Source organism: Dendrobates tinctorius, unplaced genomic scaffold, assembly GCF_039654945.1.
Source record: "Dendrobates tinctorius isolate UK_male_01 unplaced genomic scaffold, ASM3965494v1 ptg000200l, whole genome shotgun sequence".
Taxonomy (NCBI): Eukaryota; Metazoa; Chordata; class Amphibia; order Anura; family Dendrobatidae; genus Dendrobates; species Dendrobates tinctorius.
Window position 1 is genome coordinate 1,317,443 of NW_027361867.1, and position 24,802 is coordinate 1,342,244.

The following is a 24,802-nucleotide window of genomic DNA, read 5'->3' on the forward strand; positions in this document are numbered from 1 at the left end:
TTGTAGATGATGCAAAACTATGTAAAGCAGTCAATACAAGAGAAGATAGTATTTTGCTACAGATGGAAGAAGGGAAGGAATCAATATCACCATTACACACTGAACGGGAAACCACTGGGTAAATCTGACATGGAGGACTTGGGGATCCTAGTTAATGATAAACTTACCTGGAGCAGCCAGTGCCAGTCAGCTGCTGCTAAGGCAAACAGGATCATGGGGTGCATTAAAAGAGGTCTGGATACACATGATGAGAGCATTATACTGCCTCTGTACAAATCTCTGGTTAGACCGCACATGGAGTACTGTGTACAGTTTTGGGCAACGGTGCTCAGGAAGGACAAAATGGAACTAGAGCGAGTACAAAGGAGGGCAACAAAATTAATAAAGGGGATGGGTGAACTACAATACCCAGAGAGATTAGCAAAATTAGGATTATTTAGTGCAGAAAAAGATAACTGAGGGGCAATCTAATAAACAGGTATCAATATATAAGGGGACAATACAAATATCTCTCCACGGATCTGTTTATACTAAGGAAGGTGATGGTCTCTAGGGGGCATTCTCTGCGTCTGGAGTAGAGAAGGTTTTTCCACCAACATAAAGAGGATTCTTTACTGTTAGGGCAGTGAGAATCTGGAATTCCTTGCCTGAGGAGGTGGTGATGGCAAACTCAGTTGAGGGGTTCAAGAGAGGCCTGGATGTCTTCCTGGAGCACAACAATATTGTATCTTACAGTGATTAGGTTCTTTAGGACCTAGATCTGGGGATTCATTCTGACAATATAGACTGAACTGAAAGGAGAAATGTCTTTTTTCAGTCTTGCTAACTATGTAACAATGTTTTTTTCTATTAGTCACCTACTGACTAAACTTCAGGGTTGAATTATGGGTATAGTTTTACATTTGGAATTAATAAAGTTTAGTTTTATCCTTTTGTCAGCAAACATGAGGAATGACAACAGACAACCCATTTAAGAAGATTCAATTTTGGTTAAAATTCTTCCAACATTATGAACATAAAAAAGGCTTCTCCCCTATGTGACATCTCTGATGTTTATTAACAGTTGATTTCCAAGTAAAGTATTTCCCACATTAAGAAAATGAAAAAGGCTTCTCCCTTGTGTGAGTTATTTGGTGTGTAACAAGATTCCCTTTATGGTTAAAACATTTCCCACATTCTGAACAGGAAAAAGGCTTCTCCCCTGTGTGAGTTCTCTGGTGACCAACAAGATGACATTTCTGGTTAAAACATTTTCCACATTCTGAACAAGAAAAAGGTTTCTCCCCTGTGTGAGTTCTTTGGTGACTAAGAAGAGATGATTTCTTCAGAAAACTTTTCCCACATTCTGAACAGGAAAAAGGATTCTTCCCTGTGTGAGTTCTCTTGTGGTTAACAAAATGTGATTTATGTGCAAAACATTTCCCACATTCTGAACAGGAAAAAGGCTTCTCTCTTGTGTGAGTTCTGTGATGAGTAACAAGCAGTGATTTATATGCAAAACATTTCCCACATTCTGAACATGAAAAAGGCTTCTCTCCTGCGTGGGTTATTTGGTGTGTAACAAGATTCCCTTTATGGTTAAAACATTTCCCACATTCTGAACAGGAAAAAGGCTTCTCCCCTGTGTGAGTTCTATGGTGCTTAATCAAATCTGATTTCTGGTTAAAACATTTCCCACATTCTGAGCATGAAAAAGGATTCTCCCCTGTGTGAGTTCTATGGTGAGTAACAAGTAGTGATTTATGTGCAAAACATTTCCCACATTCTGAGCAGGAATAAGGCTTCTCCCCTGTGTGAGTTCTCTGATGTGTAACAAAATGTGATTTGTTGTTAAAACATTTCCCACATTCTAAACAGGTAAAAGGCTTCTCCCCTGTGTGAGTTCGTTGGTGTGTAACAAAATGTGATTTGTTGTTAAAACATTTCCCACATTCTGAACAGGAAAATGGCTTATTTGCTTTAGTAGCAGTTTGTTTTTTATTGCCTCTTTTGTGACTTTGATTTTCCTTAGTAGTCGGTAATGAATCAGAAGATGTGACCTGTTTCATAGGATCAGATGACAGATCTTTGCTGTGAATGGATGATGGTATATCTGGAGTAATGGCATTCAATTCAGTTGTATCTTGCAGGATCTCAAGATCATCAGATTTAAACATTGAAGATGTCAACTGTCCCACTGATCTCCTGGTACAGTCATCTGCCAAGATCAAAACAATTTTTTAAAAAAGTTTTATATTTATATTTTCGAACATTTCTACTTAAACTGTCCATAAAAATGGCAAGCTATGTAAAGAACTTTGATTATTTACCAAGACAATGACCGTTCACAGTGTAATAGAAAACCTTGTTGGATGAGCCAGTAGTGTGCGGTGTTCAACTGTTTGTTCATTCTGCCTCCCAAATATCGAATAAAAAGAAACCAATCAATGTTATGTAGGCAAAAATAATACCAGTTCTCATCTCAAAAAACAAGTCCCCACTCAGGTCCATCATCTGTCATTGGAAAAGCAGAGGTTCCCGCACTATTAGTGGCTCAAAGGCTGCTGAAAAGCAACAAGGTTTCTATAAACCAATCCACCAAAATCCGCTCTCACTTCGGAGTCTTGCAGTGTGCGCAAACAACATTTAGGATCCCTGTATTTAGTAATATTATAGTGAGAAGAATCCACTTAATTTGCGGTGTCTCCTGGAGCACAATCTGGGCACTATGTGCTGGGTAATAAAATGGCAAATGTGTAATTTTCCCTCTCCAACATCCACTGCGTGTTAATTTCCAGAAAGTGACTGTGGAGTTAAAATATTCACTCCTCCTACACACGTGGTCAAAGCTGTTGGTACCCCTCGTTTAATGACGAGAAATCCCACAATGGTCACAGAAATAACTTGAATCTGACAAAAGTAATAATAAATCAAAAATCTATGAAAATGAAAGTCTGATATTGCTTTTCAGCCATGCTTCCACAGAATTTTTAAAAAAAATAAAACTCATGAAACAGGCCAGGACAGAAATTATGGTACCCTTAACTTAACCACTTCATGACCGCCAACGGTAGATAAACGTCGCGCTAGCAGGGCTTTGTGCAATGCCGATGTTTGTCTACGGTCGGCAGTTTTGTGCTCATCAGGACCCCACATAACTTATAACGAGGGAATTCTGGCGCAGAATGCTTCCTGTGACCCCCGACCTCATCGAGACCTGATAGGTTCAGGTCCTGATGATGTCAGCATCACACCAGCCAATGATACAAATCACTAGGAGAGTTTGTTGTAGCAACTTTCCCGGGTGATCTGCCTCATAAAAACGCTGTTTCTCCTCAGATCTCCTGTCAGTGAGAGAATAGAGGAGAAACAGTGTTACAAGAGCTGCTGCCAACAGCTGTGTCAGTCAGCGATTGTGCTATAAAGTAAAAAACAGATAAGGCAGGTTAGGGTTAGTGCTATAGTTAGGGTTAGTGTTGGGGCTAAAGCTAGGGTTACTGTTAGGCTAAAGTTAAGGTTTATTCTAAAGTTAGGATTAGGCTAAAGAATTAGGCTTTTCTCAATTGTCTCCTCAATAATTTGGTCACGTCAGTCATGTCTGAGTTTTCTATTTCCAGAAAAAAAATAAAAACGCATAAAATGGCCCGTCAGTATTATAGTGCAGAGGAGGCTTATGCACTTTTATGTTCTGACAGTGAAGAAAGTGCAGTGTCAGATGGCGATGTGGATTTCGAGGGCTTTAGTAGCAGCGACAGTGATAGCTCAGAAATGAGCAGTGATTCTGGTCCATCCTCACACACAAGGACCAGTACAACAAGAAGGACAAATAGCGCTTCTGGAGAAATGTCTCCAACTCAGGGAACAATGCCCAGTACTAGCGCTGTCCCTAGTGCTCGTGAATTGGCGCATACCAATGTCCAAGGGGCTTTGCCTCTGGATGTAGCATTTCCCAGATGGGAGGCTTCGGATTCGGCTACTCCATTCATCCCTAATTTTAATGCCATTCCTGGTATAAATGTGGAGGAGGAAATTTTTGGACCAATTAGTTTTTTTAATTTGTTTCTGACAGATAGCTTGCTAGAGCATATTGTCCTACAAATTTATATGCGTCCCAATTCATCAGCCAGAATCCACGATCCTATTATGCTAGGTCAAATTTATGGAACCGACTAATGTCCTAGAAATGAAAACATTTTCAGGACTTACATTCACTATGGGTCTTGTTAAAGAAGCAAGCATTTGGTCCTATTGGTCCAACCGACCTGTTCAAGCCACCCCTATGTTTTCTGCCGTTCTTCCTAGGACGCGTTATGAAATGTTCATGAGATTTTGGCATTTTAACTACAATAGTCAATGCCTGCCCAGAAATGCCCCAGAACATGACAGACTATTCAAAATCAGACCCATCATCGAAGACTTGACAGAAAAGTTCTTAAAGCTCTACACCCCAACAGAAAACACTTCCATTGATGAGTCCCTTGTAAAATTCAAAGGAAGACTGCACCTCAAGCCATTTATTACTAAGAGGGCAAGGTTCGGAATAAAGCTCTACAAAATGTGCGAGAGTTCAACCGGATACGCATCAGCTTTTCACATTTATGAGGGGAAAGACAGCCAACTAAACCCACCAGGAGGCCCTACTTATCTGGGGACATCTGGAAAAATGGTTTTGAGTCTTTTTTTTCAAAAAGGCTACAATCTGTATGTTGACAACTACTACACCAGAATAACCCTATTTAAAAGTCTGGTTAGTCATGTATTTGTTTCAGGTGGCCACATATAATTCTTTTGTGTTATACAAAAAAGCCGGAAATGCAGATACTTTCCTTGATTATCAGGAAAAGGTCACTGAAAATCTTGTTTTTGAAAATTTTGTCCCCGCCAATCCTTTAGATCTGAAGATGTCAGAAGACTCACTGAGCGACATTTTATTGCCCTCATCCCAGTAACTGAAGCAAGAAAGAACCCCAGAGAAGATGTCATGTATGCTCCTAGAGAGGAATGAGGCATGATACCTGCTATTATTACCCACAATGCCCATCATTGCCAGCCTTATGCCTCCATGACGGCTTTACAATCTTCCACACAGAACCACGTTTTTGAACTGTTTTGACATTCAAGCATTTGGTTTATTTAGTGACAGACACATTTGAGTAGAGCTGACTTAACAATTTCCGGGGGTAGGTGGGGGAGGTCTCCAGAGACACAAGCTGGGCACAATATATTGGACACTACAATGACATTTTTGCAATTTTTCCTCAGAAACTTCCACTATGTGTTTCTGGAAATCATCCATGTAGTGAAAATGGTCACTATATCCATAGATGAAATCCCAGAGGGGTGTCATTTCCGAAAAGGGGTCACTTCAGGGGGGATTCTGTTGTTCTGGCACTTAGTGGCTCTCCAAAGTTCCACAGCAGCAGAATCCGCCCTGAAGTGATCCCATTTTGGAAATGACACCCCTCTGCGAATTCACCTATGTATACCCATAGATTTACCTATGATGACCATTTAACTATCTACCTATTTTCCAATGTAAATTTTGGGGCTAAAACAAAATTTTAATGGTAAAAATGTACCATATTTTTCGGACTACAAGACGCACTTTTTCCCCAAAATTTTTTGGGGGAATTGGGGGTGCGTCTTACAGTTGGAATATACTTACAAATGCTGCGGTATCGGCGCTCTGTGCTGCGTGGAGGGCTCCGCCGGCATTTTGTCAAAGCCCGGAGACCCCTGTAGATCCATTGCTGTGATGCGGTGGTCTCCGGAAAAATGGCCGCTGTGTGCAGCACATGCTGAGATTCAGATCTCGTCCTGTGATCTCGTTGCCGAGATCTGAATCTGAGCATGCTCCACCCCCAGCTGCCATTTTCCCGGAGGCCACCGCATTGCAGCAATGGAGCTGAAGGGGCCTATGGCTTTGACAAAAAGGCGGTGGAGCCCCCCACGCAGCACAGAGCGCCGCTGCCCCAGCACAGAGCAACGCCACCGCCCCAGCACAGATCGCTGCTACCGCCCCAGCACAGAGCACTGCTGCCACCCCGGGTAGAGAGCTGCTGCCACCCCAGCACAGAGCACCGCTGCCGCACCAGCCAGGAAAGGGATTATCCGGCGGCCACCACACCAGCCTGGACCACCGAACAACCTCTATGACCACTTTGGCACCTGTGCTGATCCCCCCCCGGTAAGCTGGATTCGGACTGTAAGACGGACCCTCATTTGGCACATTTTTTCCCCTATTTTCCTTTCGAAAATTTGGGGTGCATCTTATAGTCTGAAAAATACAGTAATTATTTTTTCTTCACTGCCCAGTGGTATAATTTTCTATGGAACAGCTGTGGTGTCAGTATGCTCACTGCACCACTAGAGGAATTCATTCAGGGAAGTATTTGGTAAAATGCAGTCACTTTTGGGGCTTATGCTGTTCAGGTACCTCAGGGGCTCTGACAATGTGACATGTCACCCACAAACAATTCCAGCAAAATCTGCTCTCCAATAGGGCGCTCCTTCCCTTCCAAGCTCTGCCATGCGCCCAAACAGTAGCATTCTCCCACATATGGGGTATCGGCGTGCTCAGGAGAAAGTGCACAACAAATTGTATGGAACAATTTCTCCTGTTACCCTTATGAAAATGCAAAATATGGAGTTAAAAAGATTTGTGAAAAATGTTATTTTTTTTTACTTCCACGGCGCCATGTTATAAACTTCTATAAAGCAGCTGTGGGTTCAAGGTGCTCAATACACATCTGGATAAGTTCCCTAAGGGGTCTAGTTTCCAAAATGGGGTCCCTTGTTGGGGGTTTCAACTGTTTAGGGATATCAGGGGCTCTCCAAATGCGACATGGCAACCGCTAATTATTCCAGCATATTTTACATTCATAAAGTCAAATGGCGTGCCTTCCCTTCTGAGCCCTGCTGTGTGTCCAAACAGTAGATCTCCCACACATATGGGGTATCGGCATGCTCAGGAGAAATTGCAAAACAAAATGTATCGTCCATTTTCTCCTGTTACCCTTGCAAAAGTAAAAAATTAGGTCTAAAGGAAAATTTGTGTGAAAGTAAATGTTTATTTTCTCCTTCCACATTCCATTCATTCCTGTGAAGCACCTGAAGGGTTAATAAACTTCTTGAATGTGGTTTTGAGCACCTGGAGGGGTGCAGTTTTTAGAATGGTGTCACTTTTGGGTATTTTCGGTCATATTGACCCTCAAACTCACTTCAAATGTGAGGTGCTCCCTGAAAAAATTGTTTTGTAAATTTTGTTGGAAAAATGAGAAATCGCTAGTCAACTTTTAACCCTTATAACTTCCTAACAAAAAAAAATTGATATACTTGATATAGATGATACTGCGCAGGCGCCGCCATCTCCGGTGACATTTCGCTGGGTGTAATTTTTTTCTAAGCCTCACAATAGCCACAATATTATAGGCATTATCAACAGTAATATCAATGCTATTATATGCATTATGTAATAATGGGGGCAGGTCAGTGAGGGATCAGCGACCTGTCATAAGCCAATACAGATGAATATGTAATCAGAGCACCACATAAAGCCCCGCCCACAGCCCTGCCCACAGCCCCGCCCCAGAGCACGAGAATCTCATTAACTGAAAACTACAAATACAGATTACACAACAGTAAACCAGAGTTGCCCTCATTTATGGTGGACCATTGGAGCTACTATGGATCCTGAGCAGAAGATTAGAGAAAATAATATTGCTCCCCATTTCAGGAGAGATTGTGCAGTAATCTGAATTCCTTAGGATCAGAAACAATGTAATTTATGACGTGGAGTGAATCCATGACACCAGGGCTGGAGCCAACACATCTCCTGCAGGCGGGAATAAATGTATATTACAGCCCTCAGCCACGCACAGCTTAGAGAGGTGAGTTGTGAAATACTCGCCAGGATTTGAGTACCGCATTACTCGCCGAGTACCAAACCCTAACGAGTATACTCGCTCATCCCTAGGAACCAAGAGACATTCAGCAGCACAGAAGGGAGAAAAGGGAGATTCATCCGATAATATCTCAGGGATCTAGGAAGCCAACAGCATCATTACCCTCCGCTTTCTCTTACAGGCCCAGCATAAGATTTTTCTTCAAGCGAGTTTCTAACCTGTCAGCACATTCTACGTACGCTGTCATTTGGCTTTATAGTTACAGATCTGGGCAGGTAACGGTCAGTATTTTGAGGTGGATGGATTCTCCAGGTTCTAAGTTCTATAGAAAAGGGCTTTCAAAGCCCAAATAAATTTGAACAGTTTTGGGTGGAGGAGAATGTTGTGGTCTAGAGGCAAAATGGTGACCATGGTAATACGGCCGGACTACACCACCGATAAAGCAGCCACAGCCGGTGACTGAGAGGAATCTGTGACTTCTCTGCATTCAGTGGTTACTACTCACCTGGGTAGTCATATGTGGGAATCTCCTCTTTACACCACTCATCATCTCTCACATATGTCTCTGTAGTATTAATATGGGTCAGATCTTCACCCTGAAACAAATATTGTAAAAGTCACAGACAGATGGAGAAGTCTCATCTATGATCAGCTCTAATCCTGCCATCTCCACCGTTCTCATTACACAAGTATAAAACATATAATACTGGTGGATAAAACAAGACTGAGCACAAGACCTTCACAGCCGTCTACACATCATAGAGGAGATCTCCTGACACCTTCTCTCCATCTACCTGATGATCCTGAGGAGCACTGGGATCTTCTTGGTTACAGTCCTGTGGAAGAAGAGGACGGGGACATCTCTCTGGTGTTGTCCTCTTACTGGATAGATCTGGAGGAAACACATACAGGGACTGAATTCATTCTCTACATACAGATAATTATAGGCCGTGTGTATTTAGTCCAGTCTATTACCTGGAGATGTGAGGGGCTGGGGAACCTCCATTATGACGTCCTTGTACAGATCTCTGTGTCCTTCTAAATACTCCCACTCCTCCATGGAGAAATTGACGGCGACATCCTGACACCTTATAGGAACCTGACACATACAATGATACCGTCATCCCCCCGATCCCTTCATAGTGTTACTGTATAATGTCCCAGCATTCCCAGCAGTGTCACCTCTCCAGTCAGCAGCTCCATCATCTTGTAGATGAGTTCTAGGATCTTCTGGTCATTGATGTCCTCATGGAGCAGGTGATGAGGTGGAGGCCCCGTGATTGGGCTCAGGGGTCTTCCCCATCCCTCAGACACAGGGTCCTGACAGCGATCACTAGAGGTCTTCTTCACCACTGTGTAATCCTGGTTATGGAGAGACACATTAATAAATCTCACTACAGACATTTCCAGAGTCCTCACCTCTCCAGTTCTGTCCATCTGTTATTCCCATAGATAAGAATGATGGAATGTGACGTCATCAGAATCTCTCACCTCTCCAGTGAGACGGAAGAGGATCTCTAGGGTGAGGTGTAACATCCTCTCCGCCATCTTGTCTCTGTCCATATCCATCCTTGATGGGTAAATCAGGAAAATTCTCTTCTGTAGAAGATCTTCACTGAGAGGATCCGATATTGTAGAGACCTGAATGAGAAGAAGATGATCCGATGTAACATCATAAGAATCCGGTGTAATAATACAATTACTGGAGATAATAAGGGAAACATATGAGGAGATTTATTATCTTACAGGGTTTAGTTTTCTTCCCTGACATCTACTAATAAAACCTATATATTTAGGCCACAGACAACAAGCAGTTTCCTCCTCGGAGTCGGCAGCTGAACACGTTCCTCATAGACTCATCTTCCATAATGCTAATTCTCGTCTCATTACCGACACTGGAATCGGCATTAGCAATACTGCAGGAGATATTCATTACACGCGACATGAGAAATAACTCCTTCATGATGAGGACGACATCTTCATCTTCTACTGCGGCTCTAGAGACAGATTTGGCCAGAGTCGGTCACTGACTCCATCCCCACCGGCCGTCTATATGAAGGTTTCCCGTCTTCCCCGCACTGGAATCTTCTCTCACGTTAGATCTCAGCTCTGAGTCACACACAGAAGTTTGAGGCTTTTCTGGAAGAACAGGACAGGAGAGATCTGAGGCCGATGTCTCCATGTACAGGGTTTCCCCTCGGGATAAGAGGCTTTTCTATCCCTTTCCCCCAATTAGAGGGGACACCTGTGGATATCGGGGTCTTTACCGGCTGCAGTCCTGGGGGGATTTACTCGGTAACGTGGACGTTGGACAAACGTCACCATCAATTCCCATCAGAGTGAAGGAACATCGCTCCTCTATTCAGCTCTATGGATCCAGGATGAAATCCACTGCGGCCCCTGCAAGAAAAGAGCGAAGTCTGGTGAGACCCCCGAGGCTGGAGATTTCTACAGCTGCTCTGTGCACAGGACCTGTGATGAGGTCACAGGAGGGGAGGAGTCAGGGGTCACGTGATCAGGGGCCTCAGTGTGTGCAGGACTCTGCTGTGCTGGTTGTCATGGTGCTGGATGAGGGGAAGTTTCTGTGTGGGGTCAGGAGGGGTTTACAGGGTGGATGTAGCAGAGCCGTGTGTGTACAAGGTGTACGGAGCGGAGCCGTGTGTGTACGAGGTGTACGGAGCGGAGCTGTGTGTGTACGAGGTGTACAGAGCGGAGCCGCGTGTGTACGAGGTGTACAGAGCGGAGCCGCATGTGTACGAGGTGTACGGAGCGGAGCCGCGTGTGTAGGAGGTGTACGGAGCGGAGCCGTGTGTGTACGAGGTGTACGGAGCGGAGCCGTGTGTGTACGAGGTGTACGGAGCGGAGCCGCATGTGTACGAGGTGTACGGAGCGGAGCCGTGTGTGTACGAGGTGTACGGAGCGGAGCCGTGTGTGTACGAGGTGTACGGAGCGGAGCCGTGTGTACGAGGTGTACGGAGCGGAGCCGCGTGTGTACGAGGTGTACGGAGCGGAGCCGCGTGTGTACGAGGTGTACGGAGCGGAGCCGCGTGTGTACGGAGGGGAGCCGCGTGTGTACGAAGTGTACGGAGCGGAGCCGTGTGTACGAGGTGTACGGAGCGGAGCCGTGTGTGTACGAGGTGTACGGAGCGGAGCCGTGTGTACGAGGTGTACGGAGCGGAGCCGTGTGTGTACGAGGTGTACGGAGCGGAGCCGTGTGTGTATGAGGTGTACGGAGCGGAGCCGTGTGTGTACGAGGTGTACGGAGCGGAGCCGTGTGTGTACGAGGTGTACGGAGCGGAGCCGTGTGTGTACGAGGTGTACGGAGCGGAGCCGTGTGTGTACGAGGTGTACGGAGCGAAGCCGCGTGTGTACGATGTGTACGGAGCGGAGCCGCGTGTGTACGAGGTGTATGGAGCGGAGCCGCGTGTGTACGAGGTGTACGGAGCGGAGCCGCGTGTGTACGAGGTGTACGGAGCGGAGCCGTGTGTGTAAGAGGTGTACGGAGTGGAGCCGTGTGTGTAAGAGGTGTACGGAGCGGAGCTGTGTGTGTAAGAGGTGTACGGAGCGGAGCCGTGTTTGTGTGGACCCTCTGTGTACGCTGTATACCCCCAGCTTCGGTCTCAGACCCCACAGTGTACGCTGTATACACCCGTATACCCCCATCTTCGGGCACAGACCCCTGTGTACGCTGTATACACCCATATACCCCCAGCTTCGGTTGCAGATGCCTCTTTGTACGCTGTATACACCTGTATTCCCTCAGCTTCAGTTGCAGACCCCTGTGTATAATGTATACACCTGTATACCCCAAGCTTCACTCACAGACCCTGCGTCTCTCACACTATATACACCTGTATACCCCCAGCTTCAGTCGCAGACCCCTGTGTATGTTGTATACACCCGTATACCCCCAGCTTCGGTCACAGACGCCTGTGTACACTGTATACACCTGTTTATCCCCAGTTTTGGTCGCAGACCCCTGTGTACACTGTATACACCCATATACCCCCAGCTTCAGTTGTAGACCCCTGTGTATACTTTATTCACCTGTATACCCCCAGCTTCAGTCACAGACCCTGCGTCTCTCACACTGTATACACCTGTATACCTCCAGCTTCAGTCTCAGAACCCTGTGTGTATGCTGTATACACCCGTATACCCCCAGCTTCGGTCACAGCCCCCTGTGTACACTGTATACACCCGTATACCCCCAGCTTCGGTCGCAGATCCCTGTGTACACTGTATACACCTGTATACCCCCAGCTTTGGTCGCAGACCCCTGTGTACACTGTATACACCTGTATACCCCCAGCTTCGGTCACAGACCCCTCTGTGTATGCTGTATACATCCGTATACCCCCAGCTTCGGTCACAGACCCCGCATCTCTCACACTGTAGAACTGTCGCCGGACACACACGGTAAAACTGCGGTCGTCGGTCTCTCATCTCTCGCACTTATACTGATAACATAAGATGGAGTCAGACGAACCCTCCTACAAAATGTGAGAACTAAGTCATTACTACAGGACTGTGTGAGAAAGGGATTTATTCTACAAGAAACGCTGGGGCCACAAATGAGAATAACATAATGTCGTTCATCTTCTCTTTCACCATAGATATTGACAGTGAGGATGACTTTCACTTTGCCGCAATGTGGATTTTAGTGGCCATACATAAGTAGTTTACTAGCTTCTGAAAGCTTTCTGGAAGCCGGGAAGGCCTGGTTCCCAGTAAAAGAGTAGAAGGTTCCAGATCAACCGGTCCACCATACATCTGTGCTATCAGACACTTCACCTTCTCCCAAAGCCCAGAAACCACCATACAAGACCACCAAATATGTCTCATGTCACCAGATATTCCACAGCCCCTAAAACAGTCTCCCGAGATTTTAGGAAAAATGCTGTGAATTTTTTCCTGTACATAATAGACTCTGTGTAATAGTTTTAAGGAGGTCTCCACAAGGGAAGTCTGGTGATTACCTCATGATATGGTGTCACAGCTACGATACCATTCATCAATTGACTGTTCAAACCCCAGATCCTCCTCCCACTGTAACATACTGTATACTTCAATTTTTTATCATCTTGTGGAGAATTTATAGCATAGTAGATCAATGAGATCGTTCCCCTGCCCAAAGGGTCATTTAGACATTTATTTTCAAAACTGGTTGCCCTGAGAGTAGTACCGCTCGGGAGGATCTGCTTTGCAAAGTGGAAGATCTGGTTCAAGCGCATTACCTCCCTAACTGGAGGGTCAAATTTTTGAACAAATTCCTGTCTGTCAAGTAAGATATTAAATGGGGAACACAAATGTTTAAGTATATGAATACCTTTCAGCTTCTACCAAGAAAACATTTGTGGCTCAAGGCCTGGCGGGAACATGGGGTTTTGTAATATAGCTGTCAGGGGAGAAGGGCTTGATTGTAAGTTATATTTAAACCGGACTTTACTCCAAAGAAGCAACGAGTGGACTGTAAAAGGAGCCACATTCATTAACCCCTGTGGAAGTCGGTCTGTGGTGCACATTAGGCCTGATAAAGAGAATGGTTTGGAGAGAAATGATTCCAGAATAACCCATCTCGGACTATTGGGATATGAACACGCACTTATTAATGGAGCAATCTGTGCCGACTTGTAATAAAGTGTAAAATTAGGGAGGGATAAATCCCCTTCTTTTCTGTGATGGAACATAAGTTTTTGCACAATTCTGGGTTGTTTTCCGAGCCAAAGAAACTTAGACATCGTGGAGTGTAACTGAGTGATCGTTCTGGCTGGTACCATAATTGGGAGGGACCTAAATAGATATAAGAAGCGAGGCCGTGACACCATTTTTAATGCCTGTATTCTGCCGGGCCAGGATAACTTTGAGGAAGCCCATCTATCCAGACCCCAGACCTGAATATCATTGAACATCTGTGGGATGATTTGAAGCGGGCTGTCCATGCTCGGCGACCATCAAACTGAACTGAACGGGAATTGTTTTGTAAACAGGAATGATCACAAATACCTTCATCCAGGATCCAGGAACTAATTAATAGCTACAGGAAGCGACTAGAGGCTGTTATTTTTGCAAAAGGAGGATCTACGAAATATTAATGTCACTTTTATGTTGAGGTGCCCATACTTTTGCACCTGTCAAATTTTGTTTAAATGCAGATTGCACATTTTCTGTTAGTACAATAAACCTCATTTGAATCCAGAAATATAACTGAGTCCATCAGTTATTAGATATATGAAACTGAAATAGCTGTTGCAAAAACCAAAATTGTTATAAAGAAAAAAGGTTAACATTAATAGGGGTGCCCAAACTTTAACATATGACTGTACATACATACACACTTTGAGCTTTATATATTAGATATATATATATATGTTTTATTATTCTTTTTGCCTAAAATACAAAGGCCATGTGTCATCTTAGAGGTTCGGCCTTTTAGAGATCATTTCATCTTCATCTTACTACTGCTCACAATAACGGTCATTTTGACCAGGGGCGCCCACACTTTTACATGCCGCTGTCAATGCTTCATCCCGCTGGTGCTCAATATTTAATAGGGTCTTACTATTAAACTTAATGAAAAGTTCGGTGAATTTCTTTGAGCTGTTATTACTAGAGATGAGCGAATATCGTCAGAGAAGTTGTTATTGGCTAATATCACTTACCGAATAGCTGCATCGGGACCCCGGATCCCTGGAGCGCTCCCGATAATCAGCTGCATGTGTCGCCCTCCATGCAGGTGCTGTGACTATCACACAGCGCGACACATGCAGCTGATTCTCGGGAGCGCTCCAGCACACTGAGTCCTGGACACACTGAGGCCCTGATCATGTGACCCCTGACTCCTCCCCTCCTGTGACCTCATCACAGGTCCTGTGCACACAGAGCGGTCATATATGTGGCAGACACTCCTGGATCTTCTGCTTTCTGGGCCGGTTCCTCCTGTGAGTCCTATTAACCCTTTCGCTCCCTGTATTCTCCTTTCTGACAGGACAATATCTGAATTCGGATAGTGTGACAGGAATTTAAGCAATGTGGAAGGAAAAAATGACAATTTTTCTTTTTTCCTCACAAAAATGTGACTTTAGCCCCAAAATTGGCAGCGTAACAAATCCTTATTTTCCCCACTGTAGTTTGTAGACTCCATATACAGATCCCTTAAGTGAGAAAAGAGCTGAATTCCCCACTTAAGTTATTGCATTTTGGAAATTGCCCCCACTGGGAATTTATCTCCAGGTAAAGGCACAATTGTGTCTCCATGGGGGTTGTGCTCACAGCCCAACATCGTGTGGCCTCCAAAGAAATGCCACCCCGCACCATTACTGACCACTGCCAAACCGGTCATGCTGAAGGGTGCTGCAGGCAGCAGATCACTCTCCACGGCGTCTCCAGACTCTGTCACATCTGTCACATGTGCTCAGTGTGAACCTGCTTCCATCTGTGAAGAGCACAGGGCGCCAGGGGTGAATTTGCCAATCCTGGTGTTCTGTGGCAAATGCCAAGCGTCCTGTATAGTGTTGGGCTGTGAGCACAACCCCCATCTGTGGACCTCGGGCCCTCAGACCATCCTCATGGAGTCGGTTTCTAACCGTTTGTGCAGACACATGAACATTTGTGGCCTGCTGAAGATTATTTTGCAGGTCTCTGGCAGTGCTCCTCCTGTTCCTTCTTGCACAAAGGTGTAGGTAGCGGTCCTGCTGCTGGGTTGTTGCCCTCATATGGCTCCCTCCACATCTCCTGGTGTAGTGTCCTGTCTCCTGGTCATGCCTCCAGCCTCTGGACACTACGCTGATGGGTTGCCCTCCCAGGGCTGTGGGGTACTCGGTATCGGGCCGTTGTCATGGGGATGTGTCACAGCAGAGGTGACCCGGTCCGTGGCCCTGGGCGCCCAAGCAATGGGGAGATGTAGTTAATGGTGGAATAGTTCGTGACGCCACCCGTGGTGTTTGGTAAATATGGTGTTAGGCCAACGCTGCATACAGATCCGCTGGGACTGATGGTATGTGCAGCTTAGATGGTAAAGCTCCCCACAGGTGGAGCTGTAGTACCAGGGCAGTGTAGATGTAGCTGGCACGGGATGTAGCAGTGCCAAAAGCATAGGGAACAGACAAGACACAGCGGTTGCAGTTTCTGTACCTTTACTGAGTATATGCAGTCCAGAGTCCTGATTACAGATGGTATTTAGCAGGTTAGCCTGGAAGCAGATCATGATTCTCTCTCTGCAGAAGGGCTGTGCAGTCTCCTTCCTAGCGCTTTGTAGTGTGAAGCACTCCAGTACTTAGTTACTCTGAAATGCCTCTCTGCAGATGTTCCTAGAACTTTACTTGTATGACAGACAGCTGTAGCCTCTCTCGGGGACTACTCTCCTGAGTCCTGGCTCTCTATTCAGTTGCTGTTGTGTCCCTAGTCTTTGGTGAGAGCAGGGCATTTACAGCCTCCTACTCCTCTGGTATCTGTGGCAGGACTGTTAGTATCCGTACCACCGTGGAGACCAGGCTCCAGTTCTGTGCGCTCTCAAGCTGAGGGAGCTCGCCTTCTACAGCTCAGCTTCGTTCCTCCCGTCTGCACACTTCACCCTCCGCAGGCTATCTGCCCCTTCTTCCTCCTGGCCCTCAGAGGACACTCCTCTACAGAATCCTGGTTCAGAGTTCCCCCTGCTGGCCCGGAGTGGAACTGTGTTGCATGCATTAGGTTAACTGCTGGAGAGACCCATCACTGCTTCCAAGCCTGGCATTACCCTCCCCTGGAGGAAGGCAAAGCCAGTGTGGCGACCATACTCTTGGGGGTGCCACACTGACAGACACAGCAAACCTTCTTGCCACAGCTCGCATTGATGTGCCATCCTGGATGAGCTGCACTACCTGAGCCACTTGTGTGGGTTGTAGAGTCCGTCTCATGCTACCACAAGTGTGAAAGCACAACCAGCATTCAAAAGTGACCAAAACATCAGCCAGAAAGCATTGGTACTGAGATGTGGTCTGTGGTCCCCACCTGCAGAACCACTCCTTTATTGAGGGTGTGTTGATAATTGCCAATAATTTCCATCTGTTGTCTATTCCATTTGCACAACAGCATGTGAAATTGATTGTCAGTCAGTGTTGCTTCCTAAGTGGACAGTTTGATTTCACAGAAGTTTGATTTACTTGGAGTTATATTCTGTTGTTTAAGTGTTCCCCTTATTTTTTTTGAACAGTGTATATAGATAGAGAGATTTTTTTTTCTTTACGTTGGAGGGTCCAATTCCAGCTATTGCTGTGGGATCTGTGATTTCTATCTACTCCACTGTGTACAGGATAATAGAGTATAATAAAGTAGTTATGGACGTGACGTAACTAACATTGTGCAGTGACTCTGCTTTCCATATAGTGATGGATATTTCTTGTTGCTGAAACTGTGATTTTTTTTCACTTTAAACCTTTTTTAAACCCCTCTGATCAGTGCGATCACACAACATACAAGCCTCTGATGGCTCCGGTGATGCCCTGTACTACTGTAGTGCCGTGTATCATCACTGCCTGTCAGTGTAATACTAACGGCCCCATACACATGACATCAGAGTTGTCTGATCGGTCATTTGGCAGATGGCGATCTCTCCCGACTCCCCCATATACACAAATATTCCAGCTTTCCTGTGGTCTGTATGAGAGAGTCGCCTCCAGACTCCTCTAGAGGAGGATTATCTACAGGAAGAACAAACGGATTATCCTCTGAAATTCAGGATGTCAGATCCTTCTCTGCCCTGACATCATCTGTCGGGAGGCCCCCAAATACATTATATGGTCGGCCAAACCCCCCGAAATCAGTGCTTTCATGGAACTTTAGTCTAATGTGTATGGGGGGTTATAAGGTAACTTATTGGACGCTGCCTCTGGCCCGGCCTAATAGACCTTCATACATTGCAGCCCATACCCCATTATTAGACATGTAAGGCCTGTTTCACACTTCAGTTTTTTTGTGTCAGTTAAAATCTGCCAAAATGGCGGAAAGCGGATCCGTTGCTAACTGATGTGAACGGATGCCACCGGACCGTTTTTTTGATGGATCCGATGATTGAAGAATTTTAAAGGAACTGCAGCCTGGGGGGGGGGGGAGGAGGGGGGAGAGAAAGAAAGAGAGAGAGATTTTTTTTTTCCAGGCACCAGAACAGACTTTAGGGTTACATTTCAGGGTGAGTGAAGTTTTTCGGGCATGCGCAGTGTGAAGTGCGGATCCTTCCGCCCGAAAAAACGTTACATGCTCCGTTCGGGCATGTCGGCAGACGGCAAAATTTTGGCGGATCCGCAAAAAAACGGATTCAACGGTTGGCCGTCCGTCAAGATCCACTGGTAATGCAACTCAATGGGAAAAAAACAGATCCGCCAAACAAAATAGCGGATCCGTTTTTTTTGCAAAACGGCGGATCTTGACTGATGGACAAAAACTGAAGTGTGAAACAGGCCTAAGTATCAGAGTATCTAGGCCGCCCCATAATATCGAGTACTTGGAGGCAGGGGGCATTCAGCCAAACTCTGTCACACCTTCTTAGATGTCATGTTTGCTTTTCAGGGTTTTTGTTGCAGCCTCATCTGTGCCGTCCCTGCGGTGTACATCTATGTTCTGGGGCCCAAAAAGATTAATTTCTTCTTAATAAATGTTTAACATGTTAAAAATTATAAAATGTGTCTTCTGCTTTTTACATATTTTTTTCTTCTTACAAGAATTGTTGGAGCCAATTTTCTTTAGAAACATTTTAATATCGGCTTTTTCTGGAGTTTTTCTTGTAATATAGGAAAGCCTAAGGCCAGAAATAATCCCCATAAATCACTGTACATGGAGACTTTGGGATCAGATCATTTCTGTCCGTTGTGTTTGTGGAAACAAAAAATATTTTCTAAAAGCCTCAAACTTCTGTGTGTGACTCAGAGCTGAGATCTAACGTGATAGAAGATTCCAGTGCGGGGAAGACGGGAAACCTTCATATAGACGGCCGGTGGGGATGGAGGCAGTGACCGACTCTGGCCACATCTGTCTCTAGAGCCGCAGTAGAAGATGAAGATGTCGTCCTCATCATGAAGGAGTTATTTCTCATGTCGCGTGTAATGAATATCTCCTGCAGTATTGCTAATGCCGATTCCAGTGTCGGTAATGAGAGGAGAATTAGCGTTATGGAAGATGAGTCTATGAGGAACGTGTTCAGCTGCCGACTCCGAGGAGGAAACTGCTTGTTGTCTGTGGCCTAAATATATAGGTTTTATTAGTAGATGTCAGGGGAGAAAACTAAACCCTGTAAGATAATAAATCTCCTCATATGTTTCCCTTATTATCTCCAGTAATTGTATTATTACACAGGATTCTTATGGTGTTACATCGGATCATCTTCTTCTCATTCAGGTCTCTACAATATCGGATCCTCTCAGTGAAGATCTACATAAGAGAGTTTTCCTGATTTACCCATCAAGGATGGATATTGACAGAGACAAGATGGCAGAGAGGATGTTACACCTCACCCTAGAGATCCTCTTCCTTCTCACTGGAGAGGCGAGAGATTCTGATGACGTCACATTACATCATTCTTATCTATGGGAATAACAGATGGACAGAACTGGAGAGGTGAGGACTCTGGAAATGTCTGGAGTGAGATTTCTTAATGTGTCTCTCCATAACCAGGATTACACAGTGGTGAAGAAGACCTCTAGTGATCGCTGTCAGGACCCTGTGTCTGAGGGATGGGGAAGACCCCTGAGCCCAATCACGGAGCCTCCACCTCACCCCCTGATCCATGAGGACATCAATGACCAGAAGATCCTAGAACTCATCTACAAGATGATTGAGCTGCTGACTAGAGAGGTGACACTGCTGGGAATGCTGGGACATTATACAGTAACACTATGAAGGGATCAGGGGATGACGGTATCATTGTATGTGTCAGGTTCCTATAAAGTGTCAGGATGTCGCTGTCTATTTCTCCATGGAGGAGTGGGAGTATTTAGAAGGACACAGAGATCTGTACAAGAACGTCATAATGGAGGTTCCCCAGCCCCTCACATCTCCAGGTAATAGACAGGACTAAATACACACGGCCTATAATTATCTGTATGTAGAGAATGAATTCAGTCCCTGTATGTGTTTCCTCCAGATCTATCCAGTAAGAGGACAACACCAGAGAGATGTCCCCATCCTCTTCTTCCACAGGACTGTAACCAAGTAGATCCCAGTGCTCCTCAGGATCATCAGGTAGATGGAGAGAAGGTGTCAGGAGATCTCCCCTATGATGTGTAGACGGCTGTGAAGGTCTTGTGCTCAGTCTTGTTTTATCCACCAGTATTATATGTTTTATACTTGTGTAATGAGAACGGTGGAGATGGCAGGATTAGAGCTGATCATAGATGGGACTTCTCCATCTGTCTGTGACTTTTACAATATTTGTTTCAGGGTGAAGATCTGACCCATATTAATACTACAGAGACATATGTGAGGGGTGATGAGCGGTGTAAAGAGGAGATTCCCACATATGACTACCCAGGTGAGTAGTAACCACTGAATGCAGAGAAGTCACAGATTCCTCTCAGTCACCGGCTGTGGCTGCTTTATCGGTGGTGTAGTCCTGCCATATTACCATGATCACCATTTTGCCTCTAGACCACAACATTCTCCTCCACCCAAAACTGTTCAACGACTTTGGGCATTGAAAGCCCTTTTCTATAGAACTTACAACCCGGAGTATCCACCTACCCCCTGGTATTAGTGTGAAGGTGAACCTTTAAAGCGAGATCTATATAATTGCTTGTACCTGACCTAATATAGGCCGAGTGCGTGCTTAAGGAGTCACACGGAACACAGAGTTAGATGTCTACTCCTTTCTCAGCAAAGGCTTGCACAGAACTGAAGTTTATTCTCAAGACAAAGAGACAGGAAATGGGTGTCACACAATCTCCTGAGTAGCCAGTGTCAGTCTATGATAGGTCCATTTCAGCTTCACTTCCATATATGGTATCCAGTATCTCAGCTTCTGCATTCCAAGGATTCCTTACAGGGTGTTGTCTGAAGACACAGACGCCATCTTGGTACACCATATGTGAACTGACTTGTATAAGGGTTAATAATTGATTTCATCAGCCATTCTCTGCTTCACATTAGAAGACACTGACCGTTACCTAACCAGATCTGTAACTATAAAGCCAAATGACAGCGTACGTATAATGTGCTGACAAGATAGAAAATCACTTGGAGAAAAATCTTATGCTGGGCCTGTAAGAGAAAGCGGAGGGTAATGATGCTGTTGGCTTCCTAGATCCCTGAGATCTTATCGGATGAATCTTCTCTCCCTTCTGTGCTGCTCAATGTCTCATGGTCCCTACAAGACCAGGTCCAGTCTTTCTGGCCAAACTTCCCTTTTATGATCCACAACAGTAAATGTGCAGTGAGGCCAAGTGTGAATTTCTGTCCAATAACAGCAGAGTTTCCCTTTATCCTGACTTTTCAATTTGTATTAAAACCAACTAACTTCAGGGAGGATTGTGATAATCTACAGGACAAACATTCCACCTGTGCCATGATAGATCTCTAAGCTGTGCGCGGCTGATGGCTGTAATATACATTTATTCCCGCCTGCAGGAGATGTGTTGGCTCCAGCCCTGGTGTCATGGATTCACTCCACGTCATACATTACATTGTTTTTGATCCTAAGGAATTCAGATTACTGCACAATCTCTCCTGAAATGGGGAGCAATATTATTTCCTCTAATCTTCTGCTCAGGATCCATAGTAGCTCCAATGGTCCACCATAAATGAGGGCAACTCTGGTTTACTGTTGTGTAATCTGTATTTGTAGTTTTCAGTTAATGAGATTCTCGTGCTCTGGGGCGGGGCTGTGGGTGGGGCTGTGGGCGGGGCTTTATGTGGTGCTCTGATTACATGTTCATCTGTATTGGCTTATGACAGGTCGCTGATCCCTCACTGACCTGCCCCCATTAATGCATATAATAGCATTGATATTATTGGTGATAATTCCTATAATATTGTGGCTATTGTGAGGCTTAGAAAAAAATTACATCCAGCAAAATGACACCAGCGGCACCTGCGCAGTATCATCTATCTCTTACTTATAGATGCTACTGCGCAGGAGCCGCCATGACCGGTGACATTTTGCTGAATGTCATTTTTTTTCTAAGCCTCACAATAACATATTGTGCCCAGCTTGTGTCTCTGGAGACCTCCCCACCTACCCCCGGAAATTGTTAAGTCAGCTCTACTCAAATGTGTCTGTCACTAAATAAACCAAATGCTTGAATGTGAAAACAGTTCAAAAACGTGGTTCTGTGTGGAAGATTGTAAAGCAGTCATGGAGGCATAAGGCTGGCAGTGATGGGCATTGTGGGTAATAATAGCGGGGATCATGCCTCATTCCTCTCTAGGAACATACACGACATCTTCTCTGGGGGTTCTTTCTTGTTTCAGTTACTGGGATGAGTGCAATAAAATGTCGCTCAGTGAGTCTTCTGACATCTTCACATTCTAAAGGATTGGTGGGGACAAAATTTTCAAAAACAAGATTTTCAGTGACCTTTTCCTGATAATCAAGGAAAGTATCTGCATTTCTGACTTTTTTGTATAACACAAAAGAATTATATGTGGCCACCTGAAACAAATACATGACTAACTTTTTATACCAGATATATGATTTTCTTGATGCCTGGTATGGCTGTAGAACCTGATCTGCAAGGTCCACAACTAGAGTTGAGCGATACCGTCCGATACTTCAAAGTATCGGATCGGAATGGATCGGCCGATCTTAAAAAAAAGTATCGGTATCGCCGATTCCGATACCGGAAGTCCCATTCAAGTCTATGGGACTTCCGGTATCGGAATAAGAAAAATCCTGTTTTTCCCTTGTACAGCCTCTCTGGGGTCTGTATGGGCCTTTCGGGGGGCTGTGCCGGCCTGCCGGTGGTCTGTGCAGGCTCCGGTGGGCTGTGCCGGCCTGCCGGGGGGCTGTGCCGGCCTGCCAGGGGGGCTGTGCAGGCTCCGGTGGGCTGTGCCGGCCTGCCGGGGGCTGTGCCGGCCTGCCGGGGGGCTGTGCAGGCTCCGGGGGGCTGTGCCGGCCTGCCCGGGGGCTGTGCAGGCTTCGGGGGTCTGTGCAGGCATCGTCCGATGGGACTACAAGTCCCATCGGGCGATGCCTGCTACCATGACAGTGATTGACACATTAGCCAATGATGGGACAGTAGTAGTCCCATCATCCGGCTAATGTGTTGAATGTAAAAAAAAAAAAAAAATTACATGCTACATACATACAACATGCATACTACATACATGCTACATTCATACTACATACTACATACATGCTACATTCATACTACATATATACTACATGCAACATACATACTACATACATACTACATGCAACATACATACTACATATATACTACATGCATGCAACATGCATACTACATATATACTACATGCAACATACATACTACATATATACTACATGCTACATACATACTACATATATGCTACATACATACTACATATATACTACATGCATGCTACATACATACTACATGCTACATACATACTACATATATACTACATACATACCACATACATACTACATACATACTACATACATACTACATGCTACATACATACTACATATATACTACATGCATGCTACATACATACTACATGCTACATACATACTACATATATACTACATGCATGCTACATACATACTGCATGCTACATGCATGCTACATACATACTACATACATACTACATGCTACATACATACCACATATATACTACATACATACTACATACAATACATTCATACAATACATACATAGACATACAGTACATATAACATAGAGTAACATACTTACCAATACTTGTCACATTGTTTCCCGAAGCCATTGTCTTTTCCGGAATAAATATTAACATAACAAACCACAAAAATACTCACCCACGATCCGAAGCAGTCCACGAGTGTGTCCCACGACGATCTTGGGTAGAGAACTGCAGCATCAGCTGTTGCTGCCGTTCTCTACGGGCTGCAGGAATCCAATGACGGAAGGTAGGTATCCTTCCGCACTGTATTCCTCCGCCACTTAAAAAAAAAAAAGTCCCTAGTCTCACTTTATGCCATTGCTGTGTGGGAAATTCCAGCTATGGATGCGGGAGCAGAACTCACAGTGTCCCGGTCAGCGTCCATTGCTGGGGTCCCGTCATCGGGGTCCCTCGGGGGGCCCAGTCATCATCATTTGACACCTCCTGCGGGGAGTCCCAGAGGTCGACAGCAAGCTGGCGAAGGTACATCCGAGGACCCAGGTTTTCCGGCTGGAGGGCACACAGCCCCCTCGCAGCCCGGTGAATATGGCTCTCTGTCCCCTGTTTGTCATCCAGTTGCAACATCATCCTGGTTGGGTGGGGGGCCGTTGGCGGAATCCCTCGGGGTCAGCGGGGGGTTGGGATCTGGTGGCGTAGCCGCGGCCGGGGGGGTTAGCCATGTGCTTGCGGATATGCGGAATTTGGTGTCACGTCTGGAGCGGGGTCTCGCTTCACCGTCACCAGTAGCAGCTTGGCCACAAGCTGGGAGTCCTGCGGGGCGGAGTGGGTCGGATTTGGCCGGGCGCGCAAGTGAACCGGTGTCGGTGTCGGTGCAGACTGAGAAAGAGAAAGAATGTCGCATACACTTGGACGATAGAGCGCATGGGGAGGTATGTTTGTTTTGAGGGTCAGTTGGGGGCTCATTTAAAGAAAGAAGTAAAGGAGTGCATTTGGAAGGACGAGTATGTGGAAATATTTTCCCTCTTGCCATTAGAGAAATTTAATTTGGATAAGGGCCTGAAGGAGGATAGCAAAAAGGAGGATGAAGAGAAGCGTAGATGGCGTCTGATCCCGCAAACGTTCGTTAATTGGCAACAGGCGTTCGCTATTTTGGC

At 45.4% G+C, this 24,802-nt stretch overlaps 1 pseudogene; it reads right to left on the reverse strand.

The window, feature by feature from the left end:
- Window positions 1-947: 947 nt before the first annotated feature.
- LOC141056813 (uncharacterized) overlaps window positions 948-24,802 on the reverse strand; it is a 94,777-nt pseudogene continuing 70,922 nt past the window's right edge.